Genomic DNA, 16,671 nt, shown 5'->3' on the forward strand with positions numbered 1-16,671 from the left:
ACTTTGAGGAAAGTTTTTTTACAGATCTACTGAAAACTGGCAGAATAAAATAGTTGAACAAAAATCAGTTTTAATATAGTACAAACCACCATGAAGTCTTCGGAGCTTAATGGAGATAGAAGAGACTGGAAATGCTGGAAATCGGGAGCAACACAAAGTTGGAGAAGCTCAATAAGTCAGGCAACGTCAATGAACTGAAAATGTATAAACACCTTTGAACTGTTGGGCTGCTTCTGGTTAAGCTCCAATAACTACTTTAAGATGTCATTAAAGTGGTTCATTCTCAGCAAACAGAAATCACATCGATGTTGATTATGGTCAAGTGAAGAATTGTTACAGTTGGAACTTGGGCTTCCCAATCTGAGATGGCGATATATGTTTTTCCAGAGAGCACTTTTTAATACAGGTATGTTGGTGGTCACTAAAGGTATGTGTGCAATTTAAGCTTTATCTTGATAACTGAAGAGTCCATTTTACTCTGCAATCAAGAGTTTTCACAGACTATTTGAATACCTTTACACATCTGTCAAAGATATCTTCAAGCACTTTAGTTTTCAAGCACTTTACATACCTTTCAAAATAAAGAATCATTAAGTTTCAGAAAATACTAGTTTTTAAAAGGATTCCTGTTAAATTGCTTTGTATTATAAAGCACCATATGGGTTTAAATTATCAAATTGAAATTTCATTTGAATAAACTTTTTACTTTCAAAGCTACTGTATTTAGACTCCAATGAGATATTGAAAATACCCATGATGTCACTTCAGTTTGAGAGTAATGAGATAGTTTCCTTGTGTTTTCTGAGAAAGAAGTTGTTAACATCACAACTACGATCAGCTCGACAGTATATATTATGTCATGAATTGTTTTTATTCCACTTTTCCAATATCCCTTTCTGTATGTATTTTTAAACTACATCAATCACAAAGCTATTTAACAGTTGTATATTCTCATACAGTAACTGAATCCTAATGGTTTTTCTTCAATGAAACATTTAACATTCAAGCATTGTTTCATCAGTTAAAGTGATCACAACAAATCCAAATATATTTCAGTGCAAGATAACATTTTTCAAATGCAGTTGGTGCTTAGTTAGATTTTGTACATCTCATAAATTTATAAATTTTGAAGTTTTCATGAATTTTGTTTTTCTGAAACCGTACAGTAGATGAGTCTCAACCCTTTAAATACTGTCTTCTCCCAATAATACAACCTGGTTCACCTGAAGACATTGTTTCATATTTAGAGTACAAATGTCAGCAACCATCAGGTATCTTGCTGAGTAGGGACATTATATGTTATAAGCCTGAACATATTTTTGTCACACAAATACCTAGCTGATATGAATGAACAATTGCAACATTGCAACTCAAACCAAAGCTGTTTTCCAAAATTCACACTTGAAATCCCATGGATAGTTCTCAAATAATTCCCTGTGCTCTGGCATCACTTGCTTTACCTTCCCCTCTCACTGATCCACATATTTGTCATGATCTCGGGCTAAAGCTGTGACTTGTTTGTACAGAATACAACTAATACAATGGCATGCAAAAGTTTGGGCACCCTGGTCAAAATTTCTGTTACTGTGAATAGCTAAGCGAGGAAAAGATGAACTGATTTCCAAAAGGCATAAAGTTAAAGATGACACATTTCTATAATATTTTAAGCAAGAAAACTTTTTTATTTCCATCTTTTACAGTTTCAAAATAACAAGAAAGGAAAGGGGCCTGAAGCAAAAGTTTGAACACCCTGCATGGCAGTACTTAGTAACACCAACTTTGGCAACTTGACACAGATGGAACGATGGTAGCAGCGTGCAGAGGTGCGGCAAGGCGAAGGTAAAAACGATCACAATAGCGAAAATTAAGTTAAAAAGGGTCCAGATTGGAATCTGAATGTTAGTCGGGATAGAGCAAGTGTTTGGCAAGCTACCTTGATACCACCCCAGTTAGTGCAATTGACCAGTCAAGGAAGTCTCATAATCCCCAAAAATGGTTCTTGACTGCAGATATGAAGCCAAGGGGTCACTTTGAACAGCTCAAGAGGAATCATCAGGGTTGGCAGTTCCAGTGACTGGCTGCCTTTTACTGCCTGGTTCCAACCAGCGCTATATCGTTGCATGACCTGTTTTCTGTTGATCTGTAGAGAAAGTTGAGAGGGTGTACTTGACTTAGCAGCTGTTAAATTGCATGAACTTGTTCTGTGGTGCAAGTTAAAGGGAATTGTTGGGCACACTGGTTGCTAATTTATGCATCCCCATTAATGTCTTTTTGGTTGATACAGTTGGATGAAATTGCTGAGTTTCAGATGTGCTGTGAAGACAAGTGCTCACTGCCTGCAGAGCTATGGTTCTTGCTGTGTTCCAGTGCCTCATCCTTTTGTTTTAGAAAATGCCTGTTCTGCTAATTGTTGGTCAAGTCTCATGTCTCAAGTTAGGGTGCTGCTTACTGCTTCCCCCCCCACCCCCCGACAACTTCTATTTCTGCTCATACCCCCTTGGGACAAATAACTGCCCTTGTTGGGAATCGCTGCTCTAGACTTGTTGATGAGTTTACTTTTAACTATTTGTTTAGTTCAGGGAGAGAATGAGATGGACATAAATGCAGGCATGGATAGCGATGTCCACATCCCATGAATAAATAAAGAGAAAAAACACCTGACTGACTTCTATACGTGAATAATTTTAGCTCTGAATTATGCTGCTCTTTCTGCTGATAAAGCATGATGTACTTGAGGTGAAATAAGAGGATTATGCTTCATTCAAAATAATTACCATCATATTAATACCTCTTCCTTGAAGTTTAGGTAATGAACAGAAGCTTTTTAAGCTACCTCATTGTTTCCTTACTAGATTTGATGCAAGCATTTGAGCAGTTCTACCTGCCAGTCTGCAAACATTGAGGGTGTTATCATCCATTCTATACAATGGATAGAATACAATGTCTCAGATATGAATTCTGGTAGATATTTTACATATTTATTGGTGCAATGTGCAGCATTTCCGGAGTTCCATCTGTTTATTGAGCTGCATAGCAAAAATAGAATTCTTTTTATTCATTACTTCACAATTTACAGCAACTCTTTTTGCCATGGGCATATGATGGAACAAATAATATTTCTCAATATAGTCAGATAAAAGCAGAAATCTTTAACTTTCTATTAAAAAAAAATGCCAATGATTTATTAGTGGTAGAGCAGTCTCTGTCATTGTAAATGTTGTAACGTGAATGCATGATGTAAGAAATAATATAAGAAGATCATAGTTAAACCTTTATCAAAAAATTATATTTAGATAGCAACAAATTAAAATGCAAAATCTATTTATGAATGATACCTTGTGCACATTTTGTTTGTATAGTTTGTTCAACCTGTTTTGTTCATAGGATACAACAAAATGGCCATTGGTCACGTCTGTATTCCTGAGTCAAAAAGATAGGATTAGTCATTATTTTCTTCATAGAAATTAGTTAACTTGTAAGAATACTTAAGGGTTGATGTGAATCCCATTTTGTTGAAGTTTCAAGGGAGAATTCTATTTATTTTCGTTGTTCCTGAATAATTATGCTCTTATTTTGGCAGGATTCTGAGTCCTTGGATACGTGTATTCAGAATACTCTGTCAACACTCTATCCCCCCTTTGAGGCCACAGCATCCACTGTTCTCTGTCAGGTTTTTGATGTCGTGGAGAAAACATATTGTGGTGATGGATTGTGCTACCTTATTGATTTCCTCGTCCCTGCTAAACACATTCTGCAGTGCATCCAGCAGGACGCTTGTGTAAGTAAATGTTTAAAAGCAGTGAATGGAGGTAATTTATAATATGATTTAATATGTTATGACTTAATATAAAATGAAAGAGTGAAGTAATGTAAAATAGTGTGATGGTTATGATAAATGTCTTTATTTAAAATGTAAAATACGGTTGTCAGAGATGCTAGCTCAAAGCAAACTGCAGGAAAAGGTACAGTTCGTCTGCAGTAAGTTTACCTAAACTTGGCCATGTATTTAGAAGAACCAGAAATGACTTTGTCCAAAAATATGAGAACTATAAATTTTCCCTTTAAACAATGTCATAGACTAAATAACTTTATCTCTAAAGACGATTTATAACATCAAATCTATTCATCCAAGAAGCTATTACTTTTTTGACCTTAAAGCCATGTAATTGAAAGGACAAGAAAACATAATTAGAACCAGAATCAAGTCCATTTCAGTGCAGCGTGTTCAAAGTGTCCATAATGTTCCTCGACTGTAGTGGTGAGGGTTTTGCTGGTCGATTCAAGAATCAAATCGTTAAAGGGATGTAGCTGTTCTTGAACCTGGTGGTCTGGGACTTTGAGCTTCTGGACCTCCTGCTGATGGTAGCTGAGAAAAGATGGCATGGCCTAGATGGTGGAGTTCTTTGTTGATAGATGTTGCCTTCTTGAATTTCCTTGGATTTCAGTGGTGGGGAGGAGCATGCCTGTGATATATTGGACAGAGTCCACTACTCTGCAGCTCCTTATATTACAAGCATTCAAATTGCCATACCACACCATGATTTCAGGGTACTTTCAACAGTGCATTTGTAGAAGTTTATTAAGTGTTTGATGATAAATCAAACCTCCTTAAATTCCTGGGAAATCTCTTTAGGTTTTGTTTTCAATCCATTTATCTCATAGGCCTGTCTGCAGTGTAGCATTGTCTCTTAAACCCTTAATTACATCTTATCCCTATTCAAGGGTTGGTTTTCTACCTGTGCTAAACCAACAAGTTGGGTATTACACTTGTTAGCTTGCTTTAATATCTATTTGTTAGCTTGATCTGAACATCAAGAAAATCCAAGTCCTGCACCAACCTACTCCAGATCAAGCTCCTAAACCTCTAATCATCCAAGTTGACAACATACCTCTGGAGAACACTGATCATTTCCCATATCTTGGCAGCCTTTTTCTTCAAGAGGCAGCATTGATCTTGAAATGAATTGCAGAATAGGCTGTGCAAGTGGAGCTTTTGCCAGGCTGAGAAAGGGGAGTTTTTGAAGATTGAGATATCAGGACCAACACTAAGCTTCTGGTCTATAAAACTATAGTCCTCCTCTCCTTGCTATATGGAGTGGAGTCAATAGACAATTGGTGCAGGAGTAAGCCATTCAGCCCTTCAAGCCAGCACCACCATTCACTGTGATCATGGCTGATCATCCACAATCAGTACCCTGTTCCAGCCTTCTCCCCATATCCCTTGATTCTGCTATCTTGAACCCTATCTAACCCTTTCTTGAAAGAATCCAGACAATTGGCCTCCACTGCTTTCTGAGGCAGAGCATTCCACAGATCCACAACCCTCTGTGTGAAAAAGATTTTCTTCAACTCCGTTCTAAATGGTCTACCCCTTATTCTTAAACTGTGGCCTCTGGTTCTGGACTCCCCCAACATCTGGAACATGTTTCCTGCCTCTAGCGTGTCCAATCCCTTAATAATCTTATACGTTTCAATCAGATCCCCTCTTATCCTTCTAAATTCCAGTGTATACAAGCCCAGTCGCTCTAATCTTTCAACTTATGACATTCCTGCCATCCCTGGAATTAACTCAGTGAACCTCAGCTGCACTCCCTCTATAGCAAGAGTGTCCTTCCTCAAACTTGGAGACCAAAACTGCACATAGTACTCCAGGTGGGGTCTCACCAGGGCCTTGTACAACTGCAGAAGGACCTCTTTGCTCCTATACTCAACTTCCCTTGTTATGAAGGCCAGCATGCCATTAGCTTTCTTCACTGCCTGCTGTACCTATATGCTTACGTTCAGTGACTGATGAACAAGGACACCCAGATCTCGTCGTACTTCCCCTTTTCCTAACTTGACACCATTCAGATAGTAATCTGCTTTCCTGTTCTTGCCACCAAAGTGGATAACCTCACATTTATCCCCATTAAACTGCATCTGCCCATTCACCCAACCTGTCCAAGTCACCCTGTATTCTCATAACATCCTCCTCACATTTCACACTGTCACCCAGCTTGTGTCATCTGTAAATTTGCTATTGTTACTTTTGATCCCTTCATCTACATCATTAATGTATATTGTAAATAGCTGTGGTCCCAGCACCGAGCCTTGCGGTACTCCATTAGTCACTGCCTGCCATTCTGAAAAGGCCCTGTTAATCCCCTACTCTTTGTTTCCTGCCTGCCAACCAATTTTCTATCCATGTCAGTACCCTACCCCCAATACCATGTGCTCTAATTTTGCCCACTAACCTCTTACGTGGGACCTTATCAAAGTCATGGACAACATCCAGCAGGCACATAAAATCCCTGGAAACATACTATCAAAGATGCCTCCAAGAGATTGAGAATTAGCCGGAAGAACAGGTGTACTAATTCCAGCATCCCGGAAGAAGCTAGTGGTTAGCACAACATTTTACAGTAGAGGTGATCCAGTTTGAATTCCTATTGCTGCCAGTAAAGAGTTTGTAAGTTCTCCCTGTGCATTACCTCCAGGTGCTCTGGTTTCTTCCCACAGTCCAAAGACTTACTGGTTGGTAGGTTAATAGGTCATTGTAAGTTGTCCCATTATTAGTCTAGGATTAAATTGGGGGGGGGGGTTGCTGGGTAGCATGGCTCGAAGGGCTGGAAAGGCCTATGTTTGTCAATTAATCAATAAAAAAAAACAAACTTTAACTCCATAGCCACATTCGTGACTGAACACCAATTGTGATGGGTTGGCCATGGTTCAGTGATGCCTATAACATCATACGTGTCAATCTGAAACAGTGCTACTTTCATCTACCTTATTCCATATACTGCATGCATTTAACTATGACACCTTCAGTCCTGTATTCACCCTTTTTGATTTTGTCCACCTCCTACATTGCAACTCATCCTGTTGACTGCAATTTTGTCTTATGAACAGCCTCTTCTCATTACACACTGCATCTGTAAACCAGCTACCTCATCTTCAGCGTTATCATCCACCTTTCCTACAATACTTCTTGCATTGAAAAACACACAGTTCAGGACGCTAGTCAGACCATGCTCAACCTTTTGATTCCTAACTTTGTCTGAGGTCTTACCAGCATCTACCTCCACAAGCCCTCCACTAACTGTTCTGGCACTCTGGTTTCTATCCCTCTGCAATTCTACTTTAAATCCCACCATGCAGCATTAACACACCTTCCTGCTAGGATATTAGTTCCCCTCCAATTTTAAGCGCAAACCATCCTTATTGTATAGGTCCCACTTTCCGTGTATTAAACTGTATAATCGCATATGTAAGGCTCTTTTTCTTTGACTACAGCTCTGCCTTTAATACCATCATTCCAAGTAAACTGATTCCTAAGCTCCGGAACCTGGGCCTTAGCACTCAGATCTGCAGCTGGATCTTCAACTTCCTCACAGACAGGATCCAGGCTGTAAAAATAGGGGACAAGCTCTCCTCTACAATCACTCTGAGCACCGGTTCCCCACAAGGCTGCGTACTCAGCCCCCTGCTGTACTCACTGTACACCCATGATTGGTAGCCAAGTTTCCATCAAACTCAATATATAAGTTTGCTGATGACACAACAATTCTAGGCCGTATCTCGGGTAATGATGAGTTTAAGTACAGAGAGGAAATTAAGAACCTGGTGGCATGGTGTGAAGACAATAACCTATCCCTGAACACCAGCAAGACGAAGGAATTGGTTGTTGACTTCAGAAGGAATAGCGGACCGCACGACCCAATTTTCATCGCTGGTGCGCAAATGGAACAGGTCAAAAGCTTTAAGTTCCTCGGGGTCAATATCACAAGTGACCTGACTTGATTCAACCAAGCAGAGTTGAAGGCCCACCAGTGCCTTTACTTCCTGAGAAAACTGAAGAAATTTGAACTGTCCCCTAAAACCCTCACTAATTTTTATAGATGCACCGTAGAAAGCATTCTTCTAGGGTGCATCACAACCTGGTCTGGAAGTTGTCCTGTCCAAGACTGGAAGAAACTGCAGAAGATCGTGAACACGGCGCAGCACATCACACAAACCAATTTTCTGTCCTTGGACTCACTTTACACTGCACGCTGTGGGAGCAGTGCTGCCAGGATAATGAAGGACACGACCCACCCAGCCAACACACTCTTCGTCCCTCTTCCCTCCACGGAGAAGGCTCAGGAGCTTGAAGACTCGTACGGTCAGATTTGGGAGCAGCTTCTTTCTAACTGTGGTAAGACTGCTGAACAGATCCTGACTCGGATCTGGGCCGTATCCTCCAAATATCTGGACCTGCCTCTCGGTTTTTTTGCACTATCTTACTTTCCATTTTTCTATTTCCTATTTATGATTTCTAATTTAAAATTTTAATATTTACTATTGATTTGTAATCCAGGGAGCAGGAAGCGCAGAATCAAATATTGCTGTGATGATTGTACGTTCTAGTATCAATTGTTTGGTGACAATAAAGTATAGTAAAAGTATAGTTTTTGCCTCACCAGTACATTGCATGGCTCGCAATCCTAAGATCAGAACCTTGGATGTCCTACTTTTTAACTTAGCAAACAAGATGCCGCCGTGTATGGCGGTTGTGTTGGGAGCTCCATTCCAAATCTACAGTATACTACTAATTTCTAAAATTTTCTTAGCCTTTTCTGTTCAAGTAGCTGATAGTCACATCTATGTTGCATTGACTGTTCTATTTATTATAAATTACTATGATTGCACATTTAGACGGAGACGGAACATAAAGATTTTTACTCCTCATGGATGTGAAGGATGTCAGAAAAAAATTCAATTCAGCTCCCTGAACACTCTGTGTAGAACCTCGGTCACTCATCCTACCCATCTACCAGAGATTATGCTGGTAGATTAATTAGCTTCTTTAAATTGCCCCTCATGTAGGTGGATAGCACAAGAATTGGAGCCAAGTTGATGGCGAGATTAGGATGTAATGAAATGGAATCAGCTGGAATAGTCTTGTTGGGCCAAATAACCTCATATTTCATAAGAAGATGTGAGGGGAAAAAAAATGCCTGTCTTAGATGGGTGATGTTCACTTTTAAACAGTGACTTCTAGTTCTAGGATCTCTCACAAGCAGAAACATCATTCCACATCAATGTTTTAAATCCTCAGTGAATCAAGATATGTTTCTGTCAGTTACTTCTCTCCCTCCCTCATTCTCTTTTAATCTCCAGTAGCTACACACCTAGCAGGTCTATCCTTTCCTCATTAGACATCCATATATTTGTCCTATCAGTCGTCAATGAACTGCTTCATTATGCATTATACTCTTACATCTAGTCGAATAATAGCCTTTCATAAATAAGAAGAACTAAACTGGACCCTTTACCCACCCCACCACTCCCCCCGCCCTTGGATTTAGTTGCACCGAGGCCCCCAGCATCTTGAAGTATCAGCTCCCAACTTTTGCTAAATCAAAAAAATGCATAGGTTGGGAAAAAAAGCAGAATGTTTGAAACACTCAGCAGATCAGACAGCATTAGTAAAAAGAAAATAAAACAAGTCTTGTGAAGTCAAAGAATTATTTGGACTCTCTGGATTTGTATTTAATTTTGCTCACAATAGATAAGAACATTCTGTTAGTTTTCCTAATTGCTATGCCTGTCTACTAGTCATTTCTGACTAGAACAACCATATACTTCTAGATCCCAGAGCTTCTCAACTATTTATTTAAAATTCTGATTTTTTTTCTCCTAAAATGGGCAATCTCATTTTTCAAATTGTATCCTTTTTCCTAGTTCTCTGTGCTATGAATTTCTCCGCAGTCTCATTGTATCCTGCTCAGAAATTACTTTCCCATTTATCTGTATGCCATTAAAAAATTCACCAACCAAACCTTCATCAAAGCCAGCCGGTGGTGTAGTAGCATCCTCACCGGACTTTGAGGCGAGTGGTCCTGGGTTCGAATCCGGCCGGCTCTTTGCACCTTTTCCATCTGTGCTGGGTTGAGTGTTGAGCTAGCAACTTGGCTGGGGTGGCATAACTTGATGGGTCAAAAGGGCCTACCCTGCACTATATCGCTAAATAAAATAAATAGATAAAAACATTAACATTTATATGGTCCCCCTTGATCCCAAATTTACTGGAACAGGATGCAAGAGCAGTTACTCAAATAGCTTAATGTTACACAAAATTGAAATATGTAACCTGTATCACCAGGAAGAACAGAGCATAAAGCATACAGGCACATTACCTATAGCTTCCCTTCCAGGTCAGATGCCTATCTGATTGGGAAATATATCCTTCTTCACCATCGTGTTTGAAATATGGAATTCCTTTCACTAATACACAGTGGTTATACCCTCACCAAAAGAACTGCAGTTGGTGATGTAGGAGGCCTATAAGGATGGAGTTAGGGTAATTGATACCTATTTCCTGTGAATGAATAAAAAAAAGTTACATCAAGCAATTAGAAAGGACAATTAAAACCTTCCCTGTATTTCAAAAGGGGTAGATAAAAGTGTGTTGTAGTGTTGTTATAATTGAATAATACTTTAGTAAGACCATCAGCATAATGTTTTTATCTCCTAGTTTAAGGAGTGCTATGCTTGCCTTGATGAGAATGTAAATCTTAAAAGGAGCGATTTGAGTTCAGTGAATCTTACTTGTTGGAGATTGTGTACAATAGGATCTCATTAAAGAATCAGGAGATTTCAGAGGATGGATAATGAAAAGCTGCTTCCTCCTGAATTTGAAGGGAGCGTGAGAAAAGGGGCTGCAGTAAGTGTAAAGGGAATGATGGAAACAGGACCTAGTGAGGGCCAGGAATTCAGATTCAGATTCAGGTTTATATATCGCATGTACATTGAAACACAAATGCGTCATTTGCATTAACAACCAACACACTTTAGGATACGCTGGGGCACACATTTCAGTTCCAACATAACATGCTCATAATGTTCAACAGAGTAACACAAGCAACATCAATAAGGAAACAAAATAACAGCAGCAAAACATACCCTTTCCCATTGTCCAACCCTCCTACCCACTCACATACATAGACAGGACAGGCTGCTTCTGGGCCTTGGTTCTTGACCCCAAACACTCAGACTTCAGCCTCCAACCTCCAATTTCTAGTCCGGACTCATAAACATCAGGCCTCTGGTCTCCAGAAAAGCCGAGCCAAGGGTTACAACCTTCAGATCTCTACCTTTAGAATTGCCAACTTTGGTCTTTGACCTTCTGGACTCGCCAACCCGCGGACTGATCTTTAACTTTGTTCTTCAGACTCAGTCACCCACTGGGTATTGAACCCAGAACTTGCTGATCACAGGACTTTAACCTTCAGGTCTCAATCCTAGGACTCTCTGATCACAAGTTTCACCTTCGGGCCTTGATTTATTGACATGCATGGACCTCTGACTTGAGAGGTTACCAGCCCTGATGACTCCTACCCATATGGATCTCTGACCAGGATTCGTTGGGTTTCCTCACTACCTACCAACCTGACTTCTGGGATTGCTGACCTTTGACCGCAGAGTGCACCAACTTGGACTTCAAACACTGGTTCCTGCCCCTGGCTCTTCATTTACTATCCCTGACCTCTAACTCTCCCTCATTCCTGTCCCTAATTCCTTGCCCTGCCCCTAAACCATTCCTACAGACCGAAAAAAGGAAGTAAATCTGAGCCAAAACCTTGACAAATATTTCATCACAGCACTGTCTTGACCAGATGAGTGTAAATAGTACAAGGGAGAATAGCCAAGATGTTGATTCATCAGAATTTTCAAATGGTTGGATAGCAGAGGCTGTCAGAGTTTCCTTTGTGATTTTTAATCGTCCTTTATTTTTGATATCTTTATGATTTTTCTCCTAAAACACTCCTTGACTTCCTCGATTAGCTTTGGTTAGTTCATCACCTTGGCATCTTTCTCCTTACTGGGATATATTTTTGCTGGGTTTCATAAATATCCTTAGATGCTTGCCTATTGCCTGACTTGCTAATTTATTTCCCCAGCCAAATGTGACTGACAGTCACTTCATTCCTTTGCTTTTTCCCTCTTTTTCAGTTTCTCATCCTCAAGCCAAATTTTATCATACTGTGATCACTGCTTCCTCGGGGATTTTTATTGTGACATAATTTATTAAGCCTGTTTCATTACACATCAGCAGATCCAAGATAGCCTTTTTGCTTGTTGGCTCTTTAAGAATAATAATAATAAATATTTTATTAATCCCGAGTGGGAAATTCTTTCGTTACAACAACACTTAAAGCACGTTTAGCAATGTGCAGACTTAATTAATAATAAAGTACAGAATAATAAAAAAATAATTTACCAATATGCAATAATTTGTAATAATGTGCAATAATAAGGGACTGAGATCAGGGCATTTCTGCTGTTTGGTTAGAATGCTGCTGTTACAATCCATCCAGATTCTGCTTCATGTTTGGCTCTAGTAATTGTCACAATGGACAACTGGTGATGTGGTTGATAAAATGACATAATTTGAACTGCAAATGCATCAATATTGTTTTGTAGTTGTCCTTTTTGTCTAAATATCATTAATAAAGAACTGAATATGATCTCTACATTTATCTAAAAAAAGAAATCCAATGCTGGTCAGCTTCTCATTTCATGTCTCACTACACCTTTCCAATAATTGTTGCCTTTGTCAGCTTTAGAATTGAGATGGAGACCAATATCTGAGGAACTATTTATTTCTTTTCTGGTGCTTAAGATGGGTTCATACGCATTTGTAGTAGTGACGTGGCGTGAGGGGTTCAGGAGGAATCAATTAAGAACTGATCATTCAGGACAGTGGTGAGACCAGAAAACTGATTCTGGATGGACTTTATGATTGCACAAACAACTCCAAGGATCTTGTCTCCATGGAAAGGAAAAGCAATGGTTGTTGATATGTCACAGATCATTGATAGAACCTTTTCTGACTGATCCAGCCTCAATTTAGTACTGCAGTATCAACGTAACAGGAGGATTTTCAGTTTGTACTTTGAATTTAAAGAATTCCTTATTTTGTACTAATATTCAAATATGTATTTTGTATTGTCATTTAAAATTGTGTGTATTCTAAATTTCACAAATGTGAGCCTGTTGAAGATTAGCAGATTTGTATGCATACCTTATAAAAATTTAACACTGTTCAGGATGATGTCAATTTAGCTTACTGCTATTAGTTTCCATTGATGTACTTCTGATAATGAACTGCTGAATGTGCTTTAGTTGTTTTAGCTCTAAAAGCAGCTTTTAAACAAGAACCTTTTATGTTTAACGGTTTCAATATTGTGGATTACTATTCCGTTATGAAGGCTGGCCTTTATGCATCTCTGAAAAAATTGTAATACAGCTCTCTGCACTTGACTGGCAAACTTTAAAACCTGGTGATTTCTACCTTCAAGTTGTTCCACATTTGGAAAAGACACCACGTATTATATTAAAATGCCTTGCAGCCAATGGTTACAATGTGGAGGAAATATTAATTCCAGAGGTCTCTTATACTTGTATCTTCACTATGGAATGATTGGACAATATTAACAAGAGACGGATAGGAACAACTTTACAAAATTGCCTATTATCTACTGACAACACTATTTTTCGAGTACCTTGGGAAAAGGTGGTAACTCCTGAATTTATTGGCAAACCAAAAATGATAGGAAGCACGTCATCAGTAAACTGGACTGTGGATCAAGAAGCTCTTGGCAGCAATTCAAACAATATACAGATCAGCAATTACAGTGGACAAGTAGAAAACCCATCTGAAACAAAACCAAACATATTTACGAAAGAAAACCAACTGAAGGTCCAGCAAATTAATCTTACAAGGGGTTTACATCATCTTGTAAGTAATGTTGCAGATTCTTTACTTAATTCAGCAGCAGCCAGTTTAAGAGAACTTGAAACAGAATATGTAGAAATTTATCAAATTTCAGTAAGTGATAGTGATTTGTCATCAGAAGCAAGCAGTTCAAGTTCAGACTTGCAATGTGCATTGAGAACTAAAGAAACATTAGAAGTGATTCCTTTCGAACCTTTGAATATCAACACTTGCAACAAGAAATCAATTTGTTTAAATTATATGGAAACATCTTCAACTGCAGCTTGGCCCAATTTAGAAAGAATACATAATCCATTTAAATTTCTTGCTGGTGACACAGAGGCATTCAATCAGCAATCACTTACAGATACTATTAACAGTATAAATACAGAATTTGCAAAATTAGAGCTGTGGAGACTGATCTTCACAAAAGCAAAATGCAACAGGATTTTAATTTTTGCTGTGAAAATATGCATATTTTATTTAGTCAGACCACAGATAGCATAGAGGAAATTGTAAACAGCCAGCCTTTAGAACCAGTGGTCTGTAACCAGACACAGACTTCTGCTCAAGATTCACAAGACGGACAATTTCATGGTTCTTCTGGTAATTCATTATCTACACCATGTAATAAAAATATAATTGATATGAAATCACATAAAGAAATGCAAGAGTTGTCTGAAGCAGATACAATAGAAAATGCTCACTGTAAGTACACAGAAATTGGAAAACAGGATTTTCATTTAAATCAGTTGACTGACTGTAATGTAGCTAACACTGGTGAACTTGTAAATATTGTTGTGAATTCACCATCAGAGTACAAGCAGTCGTCAGCTAAAAACTCAGAACAGAAAATTGCAATGGCCCAACAATCGGTGTATTCTGAGCATATACAGTTTAATGGGCAGAATGTTATCCAAAAAGTACCCTTTATCAAAAATACAAATCAACCAAACTTTGTTCATGCATGCGCTGATATGCATTTAGATGGCTGCAGAATCTCTTCGTCCCAGTTCTTAAACTTTGAAGGGTCTGTTTTATGTGAAGACTTTGCACTTGTTGAAAATATAGATTCTTCTTCAAAACTCAGCCATAACCATAATGTGATGAAAATTGATCACTTGATTAAAGATGTTGAATCTATAATTTTGCAACTGGATAATAGCAGAGATGATACATTATTAAATGAAGGAATAAGCTCTATATTTGGTGACAATTTGCAGCCACGTTTGTCAGAGCACACTGAGTGTACAGAAACACATGGGTCCAAATGTATGACACACTTAGAGCGAGATCATGTGTTTCTGACAGAGGAAAATGCACATTTGCATGAATGTTCTGTTATAAAATTACAAACTAATCAGCAATTTCAAGTTGATGCATTGCATCAGGGGTCTGAACATGGGGAACATGGAAATGTAAATAACTGACAGAGCGAATTCTGCAAACAAAAACTCAGTGACAGTGAAGATTTGAACCTGACTGACACCTGTAATGTAATGTTACTTGAAGAAGAGCAACGAGCACAAGAGAATAGATACCTGTCAGTACAGACCTTGGAAAATGAGACCACTGTGCAGAATATCTTGGGATTCGATGCTGTAAAGGAAGGTCAAAGTAAGCGATATTCTACTGTTGAAGAGCATTGGTCAAACGTGGAAACCACTGGATGTAGCATTATTCACTCAACTATAATGGATATAGAAGAGCAGGAATTGACTTCTGCAAATGAAGAGAGAAATGAAAAAATGATAGACAAGATTCGATAAAGCTGTGCTCAATCATCACAAGACTCTTCAGAGGATCTTAAGGAGCAAGGAGACTGTCTAATTGGGAATAAATTGGAAGGTAGGATATCTAACATTATATCATAAAGGTTAACTTCCATTGTTTTTCCCAGGACAGGTGATGATTATAAAATGAATAGATAAAGCTCAAAAACAAAAGCTGGTCATAATGCTGAGTTCCCAAGTTGTAGTTTTGGTTAAATGGGTGATGAGTTAGAAACTTGAATCAGCTGGAAAGTTTTAAAAGAAATAGAATGTCGTAATTTCTGTTCCTCATTTACATGCCATTAAATCTCTACCCTGGACCTGTCTGCCTGACAGATTGAGGTGACCCATGAATCACTTCCTAGAAATTGAATAAGTATGAAGGACGATTTATGAGGAGAAACTGCAGAAATTGTCTTTGTGTAGCCAGGCATGCTATTCTTTTTTTCCCTAGTGCCACAAAGGTATTTTAAAAAAAACTCACCTTGGGGCACTTAAGATAAAGTATCACAATTTGGTTTAGATTGACTTCATTAGCTTTCTTGCACAGTCCCACGTTAATTTTTCAGCCAGGCTATAAAGAGTTATCAGAACTAGCCTGAAGATTCAAAGGGGTTCTGTTGACATTGGGTCAATAGGTTAACAATTGTAGCAATTCATAAAGATGAGAAAGTCTGCAGATGCTGGAAGTACAAAGCAACACACATAAAATGCTGGAGGAACTCAGCAGGTCAGGCACTACCAATAGCAATGAATAAACAGTCGAAATTTTGGGGCTGAGGCCTTTGGTCAGAAACTTAGGTGTTTTGTATTGCCAGATTAGAAGCGTTAATGTCTGTCTGTCTGTATCTTGTTTTATAGCGGTTGGCATCCAGCTTAATGGTGCATTACCGCCACCCTCTGCTCCAGAAAGTGCACTAGACATACATTCTAAATCCCTTCACCCAATCTCTCACACACACATACACACACACACACACCTACACTTCACCTCCCATCTTTGATCATCCTAGTATCCTATTCCTGTTTATTCGTCATATTCTATAAAAAACCCCTGTACCCCTTAAAAACGCTAATACCCGGACTTGTGCTCTCTCACCCATGCCCAGCAACCCTTTTAATGTGAATTCCTGCATCCCCAACTCCCTTAATTTATTTCTC

This window comes from Mobula hypostoma, chromosome 6 (genome assembly GCF_963921235.1).
Source record: "Mobula hypostoma chromosome 6, sMobHyp1.1, whole genome shotgun sequence".
Lineage (NCBI taxonomy): Eukaryota > Metazoa > Chordata > Chondrichthyes > Myliobatiformes > Myliobatidae > Mobula > Mobula hypostoma.